Here is a 14,115-nt window from a genome sequence, read left to right as displayed (position 1 = left end):
CATATGTCCTTATCCCTTTGACATGAGCATAATCATGCCACCTTTTCCTAAGAACTTTGAGGTTCCCAAGTTAGACAAATATAAAGGAAAGGGTGATCCTAGAGATCAAGTTCATGAATTTTGTATGACTTACTTAGATTTTTCTAATGATGAAACAAACTCAATGCACCTCTTTCCTCAAAGTCTAGGGGGATCAACTATGCAATGGTTTTCATGATTGCCAAATAGAATCAGGACATTTGCTAAGTTAGTTGACAAATTTGTTGTTCATCACACATACAACATAGAACACGATGTCTCAATAACTGACTTACACAACACTAAAAAAAAAAATGGAGAATTATTCTCAATTTTCTTGCAAAGATGGAGACACCTTGCCAACAAATATTCCTTCCACATTCCTAAGGATCAATTAGTCCAAGTCTTCATTGAAAAATTAAATTAGGAGATGGAATTTAACTTGCAAGTCGCATGTTCAAACTAATTTGAGAAGGTAATAATTTGGTGAAAATCTTCGAAGAATACAAGGATGATTCCTAGCCTAACTTACAATGGTTATAAACTGAAGTATTGGTCTAAAAAAAAAGAAAATTGTCAATGATGGCATTGTTGATGCTAGAATAGTAAAAATTGCACAACCCATCGTGAAATAGTCAAGACCAAACAACAATGAGAAAAATAACTCCTCAAACAACCAAGTAAGCAACATACAACAAGATGTACCTAAGAGCAAGTATAGTAAATACAAACCAAATCAGAACTACACAGCTTTTGGGGAACCCATTGAAACAATGTTATGGAAGCTCATATCATCCAATCTTATCACGCTTCCAACAACATCCAACTATGAGCCTCAAGTAAAAACTCCTTGGTGGAAGGATATTGAATATTGTGAATACCACAAAGGAAAGGGACATAGAACACACAACCGTAACCGCTTAAGAAATATCATCCAAGATCTTTTTGATCGATAATAGATAGATGTTGATAGCATAAATACTAAAATCTCAAACTCCAATCATACAGTATTAACAAATTTGCTCCCATCGTATGAAAAGGGAAGTGCCTCCCACCAAGGGAAGAATAATGATAGTAATGCTAATTATACAAAAGTATCGTATGATTATACTATCAACAACATAACTGAAGATACTAAACACATTGCAACGATAAGCATCAAAGCCCAAAATATTGAATGCAATGTTGTTACTCGTCGTAACAAAGTCACATTACAAGGTGCACCATCCATAAAAACATATGTTATAAAGCAATACAACCTGGTTGACCAACTAGAAAATATGCCTACATTAATTTCCATCCTTGAGCTTTTGTGGTTGTCACCATTGCATAAAAATATCTTAAAGAAAGCTCTCCAACAAGTGTCAGTCCCATCTAATATTAATACAAATCAGTTTCAAGCCATGGTGGGAAGTCTCAAATCATCTCACTGCCTTAGTTGAACATGGAAAATAATGATTCATCCATACAACAATCGCATAACAACCGCCTACACACTGAGGGTTTTATTCATAGACATAGAGTCAAGCAAGTCTTTATAAATGGTGGAGTTGATTTGAATATATATATATATATATATATATATATATATATATATATATATATATATATATATATATATATATATATATATATATATATATATATATATATATATATATATATATATATATATATATATATATATATTACAATTGGTCACAATAATGGGATATTCAGAAAATGCAGTGGATGCTAAAAAGAAAATCACAATAAAGGCCTATGACGATGTTGAATGATCCTCTAAAGGTTGTGTCACTTTACTAGTCAGGGTAGGACATGTGGTGAAGGATGTGGTTTTCCAAGTCCTATATATACCTCTTCCATATAAACTTCTTTCTGGAAGACCTTGGATAGACAGCATGCAGGCAATACCCTCCACATACCATCAATGCATCAAGTTTCCCTATAATGGAGTGAAAATCACAATCCTAGGTGATGTGAACCCCTTTGCCTTTTGTTACAATATAAGGCATCAACCTAATACTACTGTACCTAGCAATAGAGAAGTCGCTTCTTCAACATCTTATATTTATTAACTTTTCTTCTCTCACCACTAATCCAATCCCTATACCGGACAATACAAAATTGAAGATGAAGATAAAAGATGAAGGACCAGGGGAGTATAACATTAGCCAAATTTGTTGTATTGGAAAACTACCTCTCACCCTAGACATATGGAAAACCTCAACCTTCATGACATGTATCCACTATTGTTGGAATTAGGAATCACTGAGAAGGGGGGGTGTGAATCAGTGATCTACTGGTTAGTAGATTTTCAAACTTAACTTTCAACCACCAGATGGAAACACTTAAAACCAAAATGCATAAACATGAAACAAAAAACCACAAGATCATAACACAAATATTTTTATGTGGAAACCCAAATGGGAAAATCCACGGTGGGATTTGAACCCACAATTATTCCACTATAGACAGTAGAAAAATAATATTATAAAATAGGAATGCATGATCATTCAACCACACTGCCTAGAGTTCACTGCTCAATTACAATAACCCAGAAGGATACAACCCTTAGGAAAGTCTCACTGACTTACAAAGTTGTTATAGTGATGAATTACAATGTATGAACTCTGAAATAGCATCTACTATTCCTAGATTCCTAGATGAGTTCCAGTTAAGTGCTAAATACACTGACTAGAGAACCTTCTTTGTTCAGCTCTATTTTGCCCTGTTCTCTATCTCAGTCAGCTACCACATCAAGAATATGCATGTGAAATTGCGCCAAAATAAATTCTCGATCACCTCTTGCTCACATACAATCACACCACACACCAAAATTATATACCGACAACCGCAAAATAGATTATTTACCATGTCATCCTTAAGGTGTAAAGTGTAGTCACATGTCGACTTGATCGGATCCAAAATGATAAATGTGGATCACCAAAATGATAATAAAATGACATGTCTAATTCAGCCCAATCATCCAAACATGTTTCAATGCACCACAATCGCAGGAAAGCTTCTGGACCCAAAAATGCTCTGTTCTTCCTACAATACCGATTAATTAGCTACCGATTAACACCCGCTTTTGGATAAGAAGAATTACGACCAACGGATCGAATCTCTATGAAGAGTTGCCATCAATGACAACCCTAAACCAATAATCAGCCATCAAAAACCACTAGAAACCACCCATTGAGTGTCAATTGCCAACAATCTCCCCCTTTGGCATTCATGGCAACACTCGTGAAAAATGACTAAGTGTTGAGCACTGTACACCGGTTCAAACGAATCAAAAGAATTTCTAAGACTTCCCTTTTGACAAAGAATTCCACTCTTCAATACTATACACTTTTCACCATCTCTCTCCCCCTTTGACAACAATGCCAAAGATGGGGTGCTATCCAAAATCTATATACAAAGATATTCACCAAAAAATTGCAAGTATTTGAAGAGGTCAGCATAAATAGTTTTCAAAAATCCTACCTGTGAGTATCCCACCCACTCTTCAAGTTATCCAAAACTGTGATGAATGCACTAAATATAGTGGCATGAATTTCTAACTCCCTTAGGTCAGATGATATAGGTTGGGCCATCTCCTTCATGCAATCTACCTTGTTACTCAACATAGTATCCAACCGAAGGGCAATCAGGTTTCGGAGTTCACCTACTTTTCTCAAAATTTTGTGCTTGTCCGCTTGGAGGCTTGAGATTTGATTATTTAGATCTATAATCTTCCCTTCAATATTTTTGGTTGAAGTTACATTTGGATCAAAGGATTGTGATATACCAACAAGCTTTCCTTGGCAAACACCTATCTACTTGTCAATATCTACAATGAATTTAGGCAAAACTAGGCAAGATTTGTACAATTTATCGGCTTCTGACAATGTGTCAGAAATAATCTACAATCTCTTATTTAATATTACTCTATCATCCTCAATCATCTTCCAAAAAGTTTGTATCCTAACATCCTTAAATGTATCCAAAACTTTTTGCGTACCGGTCTTCTCAAAAGAATCAAAACTTGTATTTACATTGTTAATCAATTGTAAAAACTTATCGGAGGGGCTGTTATTTGAATCTACCTGTACAGTTGGGGCCACATTTTGGAAAAAATATACTAACATCAAAATTATCTTATTATCTTCAGACTCTGACTTCACCAGATCTTGCCTGGCCTGGGCTTGCACATCAGCTGCGAGAATGAGCTTCTTTGCAAGAGACATCTTTCCAAGATTAACAAAACCATCAAGATTAATAGGGGTCTTAGGTGGGGTCCCTGTAACCAGAGGAGTGATAATTTTTCGGGTCAACTACTCCTTTACCTTTATCAACCTCAACAATATTGGCCTCTACGCTCTCAACATCCTTCTTTTTTGACTCATCCCCTTTATCTTTTGCACTGGTGTTGCCACTTGGTGCAGTATTAGCCTGTTGGATCTCAGGGGCTGCAGAGCTATCCACCACTGGAACATCACTGGTCTCAACACCAAGTGTAGTGTTACCTTGGTCTTTTGGATGATCCTCAGTCCAAGTTTCATTCTTCTGACTTTCAAAAACATCTTGCTTCTCTTACGGATGAGATGGTTTGAATGCATCCTTGTACAGGGGATCATGTTGAATGTTTTTTCTCCATATCTCTTCTGTTTCTTTTTGTAGACACCTAAAATTGTCCTCTCTAATTAAATAAATATTTTTATTTATTTAATTATTTAAGCCTAATTCTTCTATTAATTAAATAAATCTTTATTTATTTAATTAATTCATTTATCCTCTTCTAACCTTATTTCTCATTTAAATAAATACTTTCATTTATTTAAATTATCCTTTTCCCTAAATTAAATAAATATTTTATTTATTTAATTGAATTAAATGAATCTTTATTTATTGAATTAATTCACTAACCTTTTCTACCTATGACACATGTCATTCATCTCTTAATTCCTACACTACCTACCCTTTCTTATTTTCGTATTTATTCTACCTACCCTCTAATCTTAGCCGACCATTTATCCTTTACACCTCTCAATCTTGTCCCTCCATTTCTTATAGTGTCTTCTATATAAGGAGATGTTTCTTTCATTATTAACCCTAATCGATCTTTGAAGCCCAACTACGCTTTCAAACTTTCATATGCGATCAAGCCTACTTGCAACCACACTTCCATTCTTTGTTGAGCTCTTGTGCACACATAAAATCTGAGAGTAAATATATCAAGCAAGATCAATGGAGATAGGAAGAATGGAGATCCAAACCCTATTGGACATGTGATGGTATAATCTTTGTGATTTCATTTGATTTGCATTGTCTTCGGTAATCTTCATATGTTATGGTGGTTGATTTCATTTAGTCTTTCAATATTGTTGTTTCCATTTTTACCATAAACATTTTGGCATGCCCTGTGGGACATGGATTTTTGTTAGATCTATGTTTTTTACAGATTTTTCTAACCCTATATTTCTGTTTTGTAAAACAATTTGGAGATTAACATTGTGCAGCTAGGGTTTTGGACACAAAATTAAGATCTTGAAGAGATTTGATACGATTTCACAAACGGCTTGGAATTTTTGCACAAAATTTTGTTGGCAGGTTGAAGACAGTATCAAACACTCTCAATCCAAAATTTAGAATTTTTGGAGCACATTTTCATTTTCTATGAATTTTTTATGAATTTTCATAAAAAAATAATTTTGAGAGAAAATGAGCGAATTTTTTGGATTTTCTTACATTTTTTGAAATCTCTCAGAATTATACATAGGATCTGTTCTTTATGATTTTAATTTTGATGCAAAATATTTCCTAAAAAATGGTATCTTTAAACATTAGGGTTTTTCCATTATTTTGATCATATATCACAAATGGCTTTGAATTGTGGCATAAATTTTTTTGTTTCAGGTCAATAACATTATCAGAGGTGCTCAGTAACAAAATAATATTTTTTGGAGCATATTTGAATTTTCTATGAATTTTTTATTCATTTTCATAAAAAAATAATTTTGAGAGAAAATGAGAGAATTTTTTGGATTTTCTTATATGTTTGGAAATCTATCATAATTATAAATAGTATCTACTTTTTTTAATTTTAATTTTCTTACAAAATAATTCCTAAAAAAATGGATCTTTAAAAGTTAGGGTTTTGCATTATTTTTATCTCATGCACAAACTGCTTGGAATTTTCATAAGAAATTTTTTATACAGGTTTGGAAGGCTTTCAGGAGTGTCCAGTAAAAATTTCAGATTTCTTGGATCAATTGTGCATTTTATATGAATTTTTTATGATGTTTCATAAAAAATTAATTTTTGGAGCAAATTAGCAAATTTTTTGGATTTTCTTACATTTCTGAAAAATGTCTTGAAATTTGGCAGGTTCTCTATTTTTTTTATGATGCAAAAGAACTCATGGAAAATCAGATGTTTGAATTTGTCAAAAAACACATTGTTGAAGGCCCCCTATTTCACAGAGTCTTTTGGATCTAAAATTTACCTAACTTGTGTGCTTGCAGGAGGGGTATTATTGCAAAACTACTAAAAAATCTTTGTTGCAGAATTTTGGCAAGGGTTTTATTTTGCTTTCCATTGTGTGCCTTGTCTTCATAGATTAACAAACACTTCAATTGGCGCACTTAAATTGAACCAGTGTCTTTTGTGTCTTGAGCAATAGGCTCTTTTTGTTTAATCTCTAGGGGTCCTCTCTCCCCATGTGGTCATTAAGACTACTAGTGAGGAAAGAATGACCCAAGTGGTAGCGAGGAAAACCCACCTCTTCTGAACCACTATAAATAACTATATCCATGGTGAAAGCCATGGGTAACGTGTGTTGATTAGTTCATACCGACACTATATCTCCCCATAAACCCATTTGATCAAATTTATTTGATCAGTTGTAGGGCGTAACCCCTACCGGTTGGGAGTCTTCTGTATTTACAGAGCTGAAAGTGTCACATGTATGGCCATATGAGCGAATGCCCTTACTAGCACCTTTTTATTTTAGAAAGCCAAAATCCTTCTAGTTGTTGGGGCAGGAGGTCGGACCCTTGGAGTGGCCCACACACATACAGTTCTTAGGAGAGATACAAAGTTCGCCATGAGGAGTTTTCATGGGGACTGATGCTTGGCTTCCCCGAAGAAGTGAGTGTCGAGGGTGGAGCCAGTGGGGTCAAGCATCTAAGTATCTGCTCTGAATAACATAGCCTCGGGAAACCCCATGTGGGATCAACAACTATTGTCTTGGCCAGCCATAAGAATTGTGCTCGTCTTGTTTTAAATATTCAAACATTCAAGATCAAACATCAAAACATTGTGTCTTTTGTGTCTTCAAGTGTATGCAAACATTTTTACATCAAACAACACACTTTTCTTTGAGTCATTTTGAGTCTAAACACTTACAAACATTGAGTCTTCATCAACATTGTGCCCTCTTGTCATGAAAAATAGTCAAATAAATTTGGATTTGGTCACAACAACAACTTTACAAATTGGAAAAATTGCACTTAGTTTCTGGAAATGTGTTTGTGTCTGATAGAACCACGTCTATGTCATTTAGCCGTGTCTATGTTCTTTTAAGAAACATTACATTCACAAAATCTCAGGAACACGTCTGTGAAGTGTTAAACAACGTCTTTGTCATTTAACCGCGTCTGTGAAGTATACAGGCACGTCCGTCTTCAAAATTAAAAAAAATTAAAGTCCAACAAATAAGAGCAACTAGTTTCAGACTTATTGAGCTTCTTAGGTTATCTCTCTAGGTTTTCATCTAGAATTCAGCCTATTTCTAGGTCTCACAAAGTTCATCATTTCTTTACACCTTGCATTACATTCTCATTTCTCTAAACTTGAGTCAGAAAGCGACTTTCTTGTCCTCATCTTACTTTGTCAATACATGACATACAACAACGTTTTGCTAAGTGGTCCCTCATCAAGGTCTATCACCTTTGGGTCTCATTTGGTCTTACTTAGAGTCAAGGTCAACTTACTTCATCGAGAGAAACTATCATCTCTTTGGAAGCCATGCCTACTCTACTACATACATACTTGGTCTTACACTTTAGACATTGCAAGTAAACTTCAGATTTATTTACATTTCATCCAACTCTTGGTCTTTCATACTCTTTCCATTTTCATCTAGTCTCCCACATCTTGGTCAAGATATAGTTCATGGTTGAAACTCGTTCCCAAAAATCTAGAAGAGAAACTAAAGAGGCTCAATGGTCCGCAAACATGAGTGCCTATGAGTATGACAATGATGGTTTTTTCAATTCCGATCATACCACATTACCTGACATGGATGCTTACAGAAAAATTCCAAATGTTGAGAACATGGACTCTACAAACAACAAGGATACACACAATGATAATATGGACAACTTTTCTGTACATTCAGCAGAAGTGAAAGACTCCATTATGGATCCCCGTTTCAATCGATTGGTTAAGGAAATAATGAGGAGGGAGAGAAAATATTTTTTACAAGTGAATCATTAAAACCTTCAGCATCAAAATAAGGTGAGCTTAAAGGGAAATATCAAGACAAAGGCATGGCTGGATACACTTTGAATCAAACCATGTGCTTACGACGAGTTATGAGTTCACCAAAAGAATATGGATGACCACATCCTTCTAAATGAGTATCTATCATTTCACTCAAATCGGATCCTACTATCTTCCAAAAGTGGGGTGAAATGGAAGAATAGGACTTATACAAAATGCTTTACAAAGACCCTGAAGATGGTACACAAGATGACATCAGCATACCATGTGAAAATATGGCAAAGGATTCAAGATCCTACAAAAGTTTGGGTATGATGGTAAAAGTCCTCTCGGCTTAAGAAAGGAAGGTATCATTCAACCTTTGCAACCAGAATTGACATTTAAAAAAGAGCGCTCGAATGGGCTTGGTTTCATATCTTCCAAGGTAAATACTTGAAAGATAGAAAAAGCATTACAAATCAAAGCTTCCAAAGATCAACAAGAGAACCGCTATTCTACTGACTCTAATGAATGGGAATGGGGTTTGGACAAATCCTCCAGTGACTATGAACTCACTGAAACATTCAGAGAACCAGGTGAACCCACAAAAGAAGAGGAATTTTAAAGAAAATTCAAAGTTGGTCAAAAAACTATTACTACTTATTATAGTTGCCATTAGTTTTATATCCAAAGTCATTCTATATACTCTAGTCGGTTACTACTACCAAAACAATCAGTCGATATGCACAGAACAGTCGGTTAAAGAAGAAAGTAGTCATAGAGCCCAGTATACACCGAGCTGTCTACCGAGTAACATTCCATGTCTACCGAGCATAAATAATGATACACCGAGTTGATATACATTGAGTGAAACGTGTTACCAGATTCACTGAATCTAGACACACATGGGAAAACGTGTTACAAGATCGAGGAACATAGAACCGTTATCACATTGGAAATTGCACTTAAAGATTGTGTATGATTTTTAGGTCATCTAACCAATGAAATATTTTGTATAGTTATTCATTCGATAAATCATGTTTGTAAGATCAAAGCAATGAATCAGATCATCGACATAAGAGATTTATTTATTTAGCATGGATTAAGGATAAAAGTGTGACAAAGAGAGATACATAGAGGTGTATGAAGCAAGACATGTGTAATACATAAGAAAGCACTAAGTGTTATGATTGTTACAGAGACACAGAGGTCACCAAGAAGGATTTCAGAGAATAGTCAAAGAATAGAGTAAATAGAAGGGTTTACCGAGTTATTCTATGGGTTACCGAGGTATGATATAAGAAAGGTAATCTCATTTTGAGCACATAGAATCTGCTATAACATTCCAAATGTAAAGTTGTAGATATTTGTAAAGATTTTATTGTAATATTTTGAAGTTGTAAGAGAAACCTTTAACAGGGTAAAAGACTCTAACAAAGTCTATAAATTATAAAGCCTTTAACCAGGTGCAATATTTAGTTTAAGTGTTGTAAAATCCTTTAGCAAGGTAGATCTAACGATCTTGATACTCCTAACAGGGTAAGCTATCAGAAATAGTTGACCATGTAGCTCTAACCGAGCAACCTTTATTATTGTAGTAGTGAAGTTGTGGGTGCCATCCCCACCGTAGTTTTTCTCTCTAACCAAGAGTTTCTCCATAACCAAAATATATGAGTTATGGAGTGAATCACGTATGATTGTTATTTATTTGTTTTAGCTTTATGTTATGTTACAATAGTTTGTGGTTTATGCATAACAGTAAAGATATTGTTGATAAAAGGATTTGAAGTATTGATTCACCCCTCCCCTCTTAGTACATTAGCTTTCCATATTGGACCTAACAGAAACAACCCCCAAGGATCCCACACAGTCTTTGCCTCAAATGTGCTTTTCGTGATGACAATTTGGACTCATTCACGATTGAGACAGATGAGGAGAGTGCCAACGATGACCTCGACAATTACCTCGACATACCTGAAGATAACTACATCTTCACCCTTAGTCCCGCTGACTTTGAAAACATTGAAGGCCTTCCCCTTGTTGACCACCAACTTATTGATTGGGACCATGAAGGACTTGTACAGTTCGACACTTTCCAAAATGATGAAGCCTTTATTGACTATTTACGCATACGAGATGATCTTTCGCTTGGGGACCATAAGGTAGGATACACTATAGAACTCAACAACATGGCATATTTTGGTGAGGTTGTTGGGCCTTCCAGTCGCAAAAATGTAAAAAATAAAAACAAATCATGGGTCTTATGGTGAAAACCAAATTGTGGCATTGTCTGACCCCAAAAAGGTAAAAAGAAAGGACGTATCTAAGAGTCAAAACCTCTCTGAGGCACCCGAAGATGGAAGGCTTGACATTCTCCCGACATCATATGAAGAAAAATCATCTATCTTAGTAGAGGAGACCATCAAAACAAACATTGGTACAGAAGAAATTTCACATAACATATTCCTAGCACAATCTCCGACAGAGATAGAAAGACCGAAGTTCATAAGTTTCTTCACACAACGACAAATTAATTTTGCATGGTCATATGCTGATATGCCTGGACTGGATCCGGATTTAGTAATGCATCATTTGACAGTTAAACTGGGGGCAAAACCAGTGAAATGGAAATTAAGAAAGATGCATCCACAAGTGGCATTATTAGTCAAAGCGGAGCTTGAAAAATTATTGGATGTTGGATTCATACGCCCAATTGATTATCTTGAATGGATCTCCAACTTAGTACCAGTCAGTAAACTAGATCGTAGCATCAGAATATGCACAGATTTTAGAGACATCAACAAAGCTTGCCCTAAAGATGATTTTCCATTACCAAATATCGACATGATCGTAGATCTCACAGTAGGTCATGCGATGTTATCATTGATGGATGGATTCTCTGGGTACAATCAAATAAGAATCACATTCGAGGATCAACACAAAACAACATTTACTTGTCCTTGGGGAACAATCTGTTGTAATGTCATGCCCTTCGGACTAAAGAATACAAGCGGTACATATCAAAGAGCTATGACTACTATCTTTCATGATCTCATGCACATAATTGTGGAAGATTATGTTGATGACCTCTTGGGAAAATCAATAGATAGAGATACACATTTGGACATGCTTTTAGTCATTTTTGATCGGTTGGAAAAATACAAAGTAAGATTAAACCCCAAGAAATGTGTCTTTGGAGTAACCTCCAGAAAGCTCCTGGGATTAATTGTCTCAAAAAGAGGAATTGAAGCCGATCCAACAAAATTCAAGGCGATTCTGGAGATGCCACCACTGCAAAATATAAGTCAACTACAATCTTTGCAAGGGAGACTATAGTCCATACGAAGATTCATAGCACAACTTGTAGATAAATGTCATCCTTTCAACACTCGCTACACAAAAACATTAAATTCAAATGGGATGATAACTGTCATTAGGATTTTCAGATACTTAAAGATTATCTTCTGAATTCACCAGTCTTGGTGCCACCAGTTCTAGAACAACCCTTATTACTCTACATATCAGCTACACTCCTAGCGCAACAAGATGTTGTGGGCAAAGAAAAGGTAGTCTACTACATCAGTCGTACTCTAGTAGGCTATGAGCTAAACTACACACCAATTGAGTGTGCACATCTCGTTGTGGTCTTTGCTTTGTAAAAATTATGATACTACATGCTAAATCATAAAACTAAGTTGGTTGCAAGGATTGATCCATTGAGGTACCTTCTCAATAAAGCGACTCTTACTGGTTGACTAGCCAAATGGGTGATGCTCCTGAGTGAATTCAACATTGAATATGTAGACATAAAATCAATAAAAGGACAAACTATCGCAGATCAGTTAGCAGATGCTCCTATGATAAATGATGCTCCTCTAACTTCAAAATTTCCAAATGAATCCATCTTGACGGTATCACACACAAAGCCTTGGCAACTATACTTTGACGGCTCATACACATAGCATGGTGTAGGAGTTGGCATCCTCTTTATCACACCTCAAGGGGATTCCATTCCAAAATCATATCGATTATCATTTCCTTGCACAAATAACATAGTAGAATACGGGGCATTAACAACTGGATTAGGGATTGCAGTTCAGTGGAAGATCCAGGAACTTCATGTTTTTGGGGACTCTCAACTTGTAATTAATCAAGCAACTGATGACTACCAAACAAAGGATGAAAAATTAATGCCTTACAAAAAAAATGGTGGATGACCTAAAGCAACGTTTTATGAAGTTAACCTGTGAGAAGATACCAAGAGAGCAGAATCGAGCTGCAGATGCCATGGCTACTATTGCTTTGTTGATTGATCTACCACAGAATGAAACCCGCTATGAGTTCTTGGTGGATAACCTTTTGGTTCCCTCATATGAGATCACTCCTACTGAGATGATATGTGTCATTGGTCCTGATTCCCAGTTATACGGTTCCATTTTTACATACCTTCGTAATAATATCCTTCCTCTTGACTTATCCAACAACCAACGTTGCACTTTCATTCGCCAATCTTCTTGATACGTCATTTTAGCCAATATCCTGTACTGTCGAGGTCTAGATGACACTCTTCTTAGATGTTTAGAAAGGGATGAAGCTCAGATTGCGTCACCCAAAGCTCATGAAGGGATATGTGGTCCACATTCTAGTGGTCCTACCTTAGCCAAGAAACTCATCAAGACTAGATATTACTAGCCCAATATAGAAAAAGACTCATATCAGTTTGTCAAGAAATGTAAGCCATGTCAAATTCATGGAGACCTAATTCATGCACCATCACAAGAACTTCAACCAATTGTGACTCCTTGGCCCTTTTGTCAATGGGGACTCGATCTCATAGGCAAGATTCACCCTCCTTAGAATGGCCACAAATTCATTATCACTGCCACATAGTATTTCGCAAAATGGATTGAAGTTGTGCCTCCTGCACAAGTCATTGGAAAACAAATTGCTACATTCATTCTCAACTACATCATTTGTCGGTACGGTATTCCTATTTCCATCATCACTAATAATAGACGTCCCTTAAAAAATCAAGATGTTCGTGAACTTTGTGATCGCTTCGATATTACCCATCGTTTCTCCACACTCTATTACCCCCAAGGTAATAGTCAAGTTGAGGCATCTAATAAAATTGTCCTTAAAATCCTCAAAAAGATATTCGATGATGTTGGCTGCAATTGACATATCCAACTCAATCTCGCACTTTGGGCTTACCACACAATTGTTTGCACACCTACAAGAGCCACACCTTATTCACTTGTCTATGGCACTGAAGCTATCTTTCCTATTGAGGTAGAGTTACCATCTTTACGAGTCTCTTTGCAAAACATTATCAATGATGAAGACTATAGGGTCTCTCGCTTACAGGAACTCGAACTATTGGATGAATGAAGACAAACTGCTTTTAATAATCTCAAGGCTTATCAACAACAAATGAGTCGCAGTTACAATCACAAGGTTAAGCCTCATACATTTGAGGTAGGTGACTTAGTTCTAAAAGAAAATCCTAAGAATCAGCAAGATAGAGAAAAGAAGGGCAAGTTTGAACCAAATTGGCTTGGTCCTTACATCATTACAATAGCCTATGGATTCGATGCATATTAGATTTCAACTCCAGATGGTGAA

Source organism: Cryptomeria japonica, chromosome 9, assembly GCF_030272615.1.
Source record: "Cryptomeria japonica chromosome 9, Sugi_1.0, whole genome shotgun sequence".
Classification (NCBI taxonomy): Eukaryota; Viridiplantae; Streptophyta; class Pinopsida; order Cupressales; family Cupressaceae; genus Cryptomeria; species Cryptomeria japonica.
The sequence above is the reverse complement of the archived record's forward strand: the minus strand, read 5'-3'. Positions refer to the sequence as shown.